The following is a 9,129-nucleotide window of genomic DNA, read 5'->3' on the forward strand; positions in this document are numbered from 1 at the left end:
ACTGCAAGCATTTTTCCATTGTGTTTTTTTTTCACATTTTTTAGAACATTATTTCACCAATTATAGTCATGTTTTATATTTTTGTTTTAGGCATTTAACAGGCCAGTTTGTAGTGGATCCAAGTAAGTGTCTATTTATTTAATCCTAAAAGTTTGTCAATTTTTAATTTAGAGGGTTTTATGCTGAGTTTTTAGATTTTACAAATGTTTAAGGCTGTTTTTTTAAAAATTAAACAATGATTTTGTCACCAACCTTCCTCCTGGGCATAGGCATAGGAGGCGTGCAAGGGCCAAGATATATAGAACACGTGTCACCCTTTTTGGAATGCCTGATGATGTGGTTTTAACCACTTATCGCCTGCCTCCAAATATTATCCTAGACCAGTGGTTCTCAAACTCGGTCCTCAGAACCCACACAGTTCACTTATTGCAGGTCACTCAGCAGGTTCACAGGTGTATTCATTAGTCACTGACACATTTTAAAAGTTCCACAGGTGCAGCTAACTATTTCACTAGTGATTATGTGAGGAGACCTGCAAAACATGCACTGTTTGGGGTCCTCAGGACCAAGTTTGAGAACCTGTGTCCTAGACACTCTTTCAATAATAAAGAATGATCTAGAAAGTCAGATTAACATTCCTACAGCAATCACACCACTTACACAGTTGTTGGCCGTGTTACATTTCTGCACCTCAGGGTCCTTCCAAACCACTGTGGGGCTGGTGGGTGGCCTCTCCCAGCCCTCATTTTCACGGATCCTGAGGCGTGTGCTAGATGCATTCCTCAATCATATAGCACATTTTATTAGTATGCCTTTGGATACGGAAGCCCTTGATGTGGTAAAGCAGAAGTTTTTTGAGATTGCAGGCTTTCCACATGTCATAGGGGTAGTGGATGGTAGTAAATCCGAATAAAACCGAACCCGCTCACCGAAATTAAATCTTTTTTTTTTAACAAAAAAAACACTTTCCCAAACTGAAAACAAATGGAACCCATTGGCAATACCCTGTACTGTTTTTGGACAGCTAACATTATTTATCCGGATATACCACCACATGTTTAGTTAATTTTGTTGAATTTTGTGATGTTTTTCCAAAAAATTTGTAATATTATGTTGGAGTTTACCTTTTGTTGTTTATGTCTGACTAAGCAAGATATTTACTGTAAAAAACACCTGAGGCCATTTTATTTGTGTTATTCTGTTATGAAATGCTTTTTACAATTAAAAATATGTTGGCAACATGTTTGTTTTTTAAAAAAAATTAGAAAAAAAAAAGTTTTGGTGTACATTGTTTTGGAATCCCATTTTCAGGTGGATAATGTAGGGCAACCCAAAAAAAACACAGCCAAACATTACTGCAAATGTTCTTAAGGTTAAAAAACACATTTTAGAATTAGTTACACTATGGGAAGGCACACAGCTTAGTTAGCAAACTATTTGAAATGCAGAATTACATCATTTAATTTGTTGAAAAAAAAGAGGACAAATGGTTTTTTAACACAAACTTTACTTTAACTTAAAACATTTTGAAATGTGCGAATGTAAAAAAAAACTAAAAGCGCTGCAGACTCCCCACAATTCGCTGTAGGCAGCAGTAGGCCTCCAGAAGATGCCCACTTGCTCGAGTGAGCTCCTCTCTGATGCCTCCAAGTATGCTTGTTATATCTGTGGACATAAAAATGTAGTTGTAGGTTAAAAACATCTAAAAAATGACCCACATTTTAACAGTAAACATTATTCAATGTCCCAAACAGTGGGGTGGACACAATGACGTTAGGGTGTGTTATAAAGTTTACAACATTATTAATATGTTGAAACATTTAATGTCTGAAAACACTGGGAAACTCTAACTATGTGGCATAATAAAAAAACCCTAGGATGATTTGAAATCAACTGGGAGGTGTATTCCTAAGTCATGATGGCCATAGCATTAAAACACACTGCACGTATTCACTTCTAGAATGTTCTTGATAATCCAAAAGTACAATGTGTTTGTTTGCTGTGGCTAACATCACTTTTCCAAAGGAAGTTACATCTTAGTACTTTTTAAACACAGTGTACACAACATTAACAAGGTTAGTCTGGTTCCTATCACCTTCCCAAGTCCTGTGACATTTTTTTTTTTTTTTTAAATGCAAATACAAAAATTTATACATTTTACACAAATTAATAAGCATTTAAAAAACCCCAAAAGGCAAAACATTTTTTGCACCAAAAAAAAATTATAGTGCACAGCCACAAAACATAACCACAAAATATTGAGTAACATGATTGCACTGCAACTGTGCACTCATTATGACACTCATACTGTGATAATGAAAACAAACACACATCCAAAAAAAAGTAACGGCTAAAAACACAACATGGATAACAACACCACAAAAAAAAAATAGTTTGTAAAAAATTTCAATTTAAAAAAACATACCATCAGAGCCTACTGGGGCAGCTACCGCTGGACATGGTGGAAGGGTGGGAGGGAAAAATGGGTGGAAATTTTCCCGAGGGAAGGGTTTTTTGTGTCGGGCTCGGGAGGGGTGAGTTGGGATGAGTGGGCAGGGGAGGGAGGATTACTAGGGGAGTATTGGAAGAGGGAGGGAGGGTTACTGGAGGAATATGGTGGTGGGGAGGGAGGGCTGGGTTGAGCGGGTGGGGAAGGTGAGGGCTGCAGGTTGGGCCCTGCATTGCAGGCAATTCTGGGGGCCCTTCTCCGTCTCCGCTGTTGGGCTAAAATAAAAAAAAAAAAGGATAACATCTTAGTTTAGTTTGCACTTTCTGCTACACACAACAAGTACACTTTACACATTCTGGACAATAGGGACAATATACCTGAGTGTTTGTTTACATTTAGGAAAAGAATTGGAAAAGGTACAGGCATTTTTAAGGGTCCTCTAATTTAATCATTTATACAAATGCATATTTACATCGGCGTATTAGCGCCCGCAAATTGGCCAAATGGATTGGTGACCAGCGGCGCAAATCTGACCACGGCAATATTGCGGCGGAAACCCGCACGCCGAAGGGCACTCCTCACCTCCGCATAGGCCGCACGCTTTAAACGGTTGGTAATGGGAGGCTCATTATTGGTTAGGTGACTGTCAAGGATATTGACCATGATACTGAATTCACGGCGGGTAAAGGCCACGGCTCTCATGATGGCAATGGCAGTTTTTACAGAAAACATGAAATATACGTGGGGTAAAAGAAAGATGATTGGCTAAAATATTTACTCAGTATCATAAAATAAAAAACTATTGGACAATGCATTAATCATGTGACACCAAAAAAAAGGACAGATTTGATTGGTTAAAACACGCACTGTGCAATTGCAAACCTAAGAGTGCAAATGATCCTAACGCAAAATGCAAATGCATTTTTAAAGTTAACACAAATATCATCAGTACATTCAAAGATAATAAACATTACTTTGGATTCAAAACAAACAAAATACACGATAACGGGGAAACAAAAAAAAAATGTGATCAGTAAAGTTTATTGACAAACTAAAAAAAGCTTGATAAAAAGAACAGCAAGAGTTAAACTTACTTAGATAATTGACAACAAGCTAATAACAAGCTGTTCGATAGTCCATGTAAACATGACATGTGACCATCAATACAACACATACGGCCGCAACCATCACAACATAATTAGCATACAGCGACTGACAGCGCCTGACTACGATTGACTCGATCGTTCGATCATATCAGTCGGTAGCTAGAGGAGGTGCAGTGCTTACGAATGGGTGTCACTTTGTTTACGATCGACCAGCCCGTACGACCGTGCGGCCGCTACAACCGTCTCTGAATGAGGTCCATAGTGCCCCTGCCTGCCCTATACAGACTTGAAGGGACCTGTGACTATTCACACTGTCACACACACAATGAAATGTTCCTCCTCCACACAGACAGTGTCCCTGCCTATACAGACTTGAAGGGACACTGACTGTGCACTACAGTAGCTGCTGCTAGCTAACTAACTAACTTTCACTGAGAACCCTGCCTACACTGCCTACTCCGTCAGATCTCACTCATGAAATGGTGCGGGGAGGGACTTTTATATGCAAGCCAAAACACAGATCCGACAACGGTAAGTCAGGCAGCTAAACCTGAGCTGGACTAGGATTCCCGTCGGATCCCCTTTGTTCGGGTGGGTCCGGTTCTCAGAGAACTGGACCCGCTCATCTCTAGCATTTAGTAAAACATATGTTGGGTCAAAAGTTAGGTACAACTGATTTTTGCTCTGTTACTACTGCGTAAACTCTTACTCATGTATATGTAAAGCATAAATAAATGTCTATCAACATAAATGACTGCTTTTGTAATAATAAGGCAGAGTAAACAGGTAGCAAAGTCATGCCCAGAACCTTCTCTGTACATACTAATTATCCCAGAGGCCTGATTTGCGACCTAAGCATTAGGAACAAATCCAGCTGAGGGGTACAAATTTGCACCTGGACAAGCCACGATGAGAGTCATGGCGAGAGAGTCGTGCAAATGCAATTATTAATTTTACATGCAGAGAAAATATTTCCTGCTTTGCATGCTGCACACTAATACAGGACAGCAGTTTCAGTAGTCTCGATTGGTCTCCCATAAAACTGAAGGACTAACACCGAGTTTAATGCAAGTCGCCAATTATTGCTCCCACATTACAGGCACGGAACTAAATGCATGTATTCACACATATTCTTTGAGAGTTTAGCAGTATACTCACTCTTTATAAACTTGGGCCGAGAACATGCAAACTCGCATGTTTTTATACTAAAAACTCACGATTTAAACTCTCATCTAGATGTTTTTCCATTTTGAAGATAAAACTCGACCAATATGAGAATTTACTGCTAAACTGTCACATTTTCTAAACTCTCACCCTATTACATTTGGCCCTATGTATTGCATTCTACCGGTTCATGACTCAATGCTTTATTTGCTCTCTTAAATGTTTGTATGTATCTTTCAGCAAAACCAATGGTGGCTGGTTAGTGAGGAGCCAAATTGCCATACTATATTCCATTCTCCTTCATAAAACTTTGAAACTCTGCTGACAAGAACTGTGGTACATTATCACTGCAATTTTTTTCTGGTAGCCCATTTCTACCAGAGACAGTTCTCAGCACAACCATATTTTTTTAGATGTAGTGGAATTATTTTAGATCACTTCTGGCCATTTGTATGAACATCAACTGCAAAAACAATATGTTGCAAAATCAAGATCAACCCTTCCAGGAATGTAATGGTGCCACAAATGGAGCATTTTATACTTTTTGACATCCCTATTAACCCTAGTCAAATTGGCAATTTGATCATCGAGTTCAGGTCATCACGCATAGCTTCTTGCCAGATTCTTTATTTATCAGTTCCCAAGTGGCCTTCATGCAATTTATGCAACATTTTGCTTAGACGCTAAGGTGGTATGTCCATCATATTCCACACATTAAATTGTCCTGGCATACTGACAGTTGGTCTCTTCTGCCAGAAAATTCTTGATAAATCAACTTTTTGAAATTTGGCCAACTCTTGAAAGTCGAGTCCAAGACTTATATAAAACATAAAACAATATTGGTCATTGTTTCCCTGGCAATTAACTTATAGGTCACTGGTAACTGATCATTTATATGGTTGTGATAAACTTTCTTATTGTATGATTCGTGTAACTGTTACTATTACTGCCTCACAGCACTGAGATCTTGGGTTTAATTCCCACCATGGCGCTGACTGTGTGGAGTTTGCATATTCTCCCTGTGCTTGCATGAGTTTCCTCCGGGTATTCTGGCTTCCTCCCATAATCCAAAAATATGCTGATAGGTTAATTGGCTCCTGACAAAAAATAACAGAAGGTTGTATGTGTATGTACATGTAGAAGGGAATATGGTTTGTAAGCTCCACTGGGGCAGGGACTAATGTAAATGTCGTCTATGTAAAACACTGTGTAATATGCTATATGAATAACTGTTAATAAATAAAGCCTAGCCCTAGCCCTCCCCGTTTGTGTCTAAACGTAACCCTCCCCCATTAGTGCCTGAACCTAACACTCCCCCCTGAGTGCCTAACCCTAACCCCTCCCACCCCGATGGTGCCTAAACCTAACCCTCCCTCCCCCTGCGGCGTAAAGCTAGCCTTACATACATTCGGGATGCTGGCTGTCGGGATTTCAGCGTTGGCATCTGAACTGATGTCAGCGCCGGTGTTCTGGCCATGGGTCAGGATTCCGGAACCGGGATTTTCGACCGCCGGCATCCCGTGTGGCGGCAAAATAACTACATTTCTGTCTACACAACAATGCAGAAAAACGTTTATTATTATGCCTGTTGCTTTATCCAAATATGTTTTACATGCTTTTGTCACTATGCTGGTGTCAATAAGCAAACGTTTCATCATGAATTCACAGCTGTTCCTTACAATAGGAAGTACCATCATGGGAAATTTGCAGCGCAGAACCCTGGACAGATCTCAGTAGTGATAGCAGAATTGTTTAAATCACTGTTGCTCTATCTTTATTTCCATCTACAGGTGACTTGTTTTTGATATAAGGTTTATGTCTGCATTGCATGACTTTATGAGGGTATAATTACATTGATAGCTTCCTTTTTTCCCCTTTGCTACATGTAACAGAGCTTACAAATAAATAACAAAATATAACATGTAGTAAATGAGTGAACAATATGGAGAGTAGGATTTCCCATTTTGCAGCTCTTTGAGTTAAATGAATTGTATTCAATGAAAGTACAGTGATGCCAGAACAGTGCTTAGAATACAGCTAGATGTCTTAATGTAGGCTTGAGGGAATACTTTTATATAATAGTGAAAATGATCAGGTATAGACATGTTAAAAAAGAAGATTAAGTGCTTAAGGTGGGGCTAGATTGTAACAAGCTGCTATTCCTTTCTTCAGCAGTTGTTGTTAGTAAATGTCCCTTTGAGTGATCCGACCTCAAAAGAAAAGAAAAACACAAATGCTTTGGAAAATAAAGCACTTTACAGCTCATTTTCTTTAATGAAAGAATGGTGACATTTTTGCCAGCAAAAAGCAGACAAATGTCTTTGTCATACTATGTTGTACAGCAGCAAGCACTGCTTTGTACTGTCACTCTCATCATTATAGGGTTCTAAAGCATTATTAAGATGAATTCAATAATTATCTATATAATAAAATCAAGTGCTGATAAAAATGTCATCCAGTTGGCACTCATGCGTGCACGTCAGGCCTAAAATGCATGGCATGCACACATGCCTCTGAAATCTAAAAGAACACTAATCCACACACCTTCTGATTAATCCCCCCTATACCAATGAGACACGTATTGTCACAAATAACGCAAATTTACTCCACTGACCCCTTCTAGATAGCCACTGTTAATCAAAGCTGACACACATGCTATTGCTTTCCAACCGTATGGGTACAACTATGCACGTAAGGTCCCACGTGCACCCACCTCAGTCTGGTTGGTGCAGCAACTGGAAGAAAAAGGGCCTGTGCTGCAGAGGATTAGGAGCTGTTAACAGTAAAAATAAGAGAGTCATAGGGGGGCGATGAGCGAGAGACAGAGGGGAAGAAGTGATAGATACTGAGGGTCAGATGGTATGGAGAGGGGAAGAGAGCAATCAGGAAGATAGCATGAGATGAGAAAGATGGTGTAAGAGGGAAAGAGACAAGGAGTAAAAAAGTAGGGGTAGAGAGGAAGAATGAACACAGGATAAAATAGAGAGAAAAATCCCTAGCCATGACGGCGACAACATCTAGTACATGATATTTACCCATCTTAAAGTTAAGATGAAAATGTTACTTGTATATCTCTTGATTTAAATGTTTAATAAAGGTCAGCGACTGGCTAGTGAAAGCAGGACCGTACCCTGGGATGTGCGCGCAGTGCCGTCACACTGAGTGCAGATGTCTTGGGGCGGCATCATCGCTACCACACAGCGCTTGCTTCTGGCTAGCAGGGTGCCTAGAGCGTCCTTAGGACACAGTGCCTTCAGCCCCTCCTCCTCTGCGCAACATCCTGGAACAGGGCACTCCAGGACCCTTTAGGCCTCTGAGTGAAAGCTGTAGAACCTGTACAAAATACAAGTATTCTAATAATTTTTCACATTCATTAATATAGCACCAGCATAAAGAGCAAAGAGAAAAGAGCTTACAATCTATAGGGAAATACGAATTGAGGATAAGCACTACATATTGCAAATTGGTATGAATAGATTGCAAGAATCCTTGTTGGCCAGTGGTCAGTTGGTTGTATGAATGAACACAATCATATTTTGAACAATGGGACACTGATGCGATCAATGATTAATCTGCTGTTATTTCTAATGAATCATGTGAGATTGAACCCTAATGAGTAAGAAACTGTACATATTGGAGGATTTGTTTCGTAGCGAATCAAAAAACTGGTTAGACAGTGTGAATTTACAAAAGTATGTAGATAGGAAAATGATACCCTGGAGACTTAGAATATCTCTTAGAATAAGTCCTCTATATTTGAGGATGAGTTACAATATCAAAAAGAGTGGGATTCAATATTAGACAGTTGCTCAATCGAATTAATGAAACTCATCATTAAATTGAGAATACAAACAACCAAAAACTTAGAGAAAGAAATAGAAATCACAAAGAAAGAACTAGAACCGTTTCATGATAACAAAGAGTATATAGAAAAGGACCAAATTATAAATGAAAGGATTGAAAAATGTGAAATATTTACAGTGGAAAATAAGAAAAAGAAATTTAGAAGAGACCTAAATGACTACCAATACAATAGAGTTAGAAATTATAAACGATCAAACTATAGAAAACGAGATAACTCAAACAGATGAGAATACGGAAAGAGCCCATTGAAATCAGATATAGTAAGATTTAGATATAATGACGGGAAACAACATGATGACTATCAAGAGGTAGAGGATAAAGACTATTGACCCCTCATTACCAAGAGGGAATTGGAATTCACACACCAACCTACAGAGAATCTTAGGTGCCAAACCTAAGATTAATTCTCAGACTAACCAAATCCAGATAAGATTCCCCCATCAGGATTTTCAGTAGGAAAATAAAGAAAGTGCTGGATCAGCTCAGAAATTTCTAATATATTTATTATACCCCTACATATTATTTCTGTTTTTCAGTAGGACCCAC

General features: G+C 39.0%; 1 long non-coding RNA gene across 1 annotated transcript; it reads right to left on the bottom strand.

Moving 5' to 3' along the window:
• Positions 1-1,598: 1,598 nt before the first annotated feature.
• Positions 1,599-8,031, bottom strand: LOC148516849 (uncharacterized). The gene is made up of 3 exons (XR_015879357.1): positions 7,850-8,031; positions 2,426-2,724; positions 1,599-1,665 (listed from the first exon to the last, which is right to left on the bottom strand). It is a non-coding gene; the product is annotated as an uncharacterized LOC148516849 (long non-coding RNA).
• Between the last annotated feature and the right edge of the window lie 1,098 nt (positions 8,032-9,129).

This window comes from Taudactylus pleione, unplaced genomic scaffold (genome assembly GCF_031769625.1).
Source record: "Taudactylus pleione unplaced genomic scaffold, aTauple2 ptg000236l, whole genome shotgun sequence".
In the NCBI taxonomy this organism is placed as follows: Eukaryota; Metazoa; Chordata; class Amphibia; order Anura; family Myobatrachidae; genus Taudactylus; species Taudactylus pleione.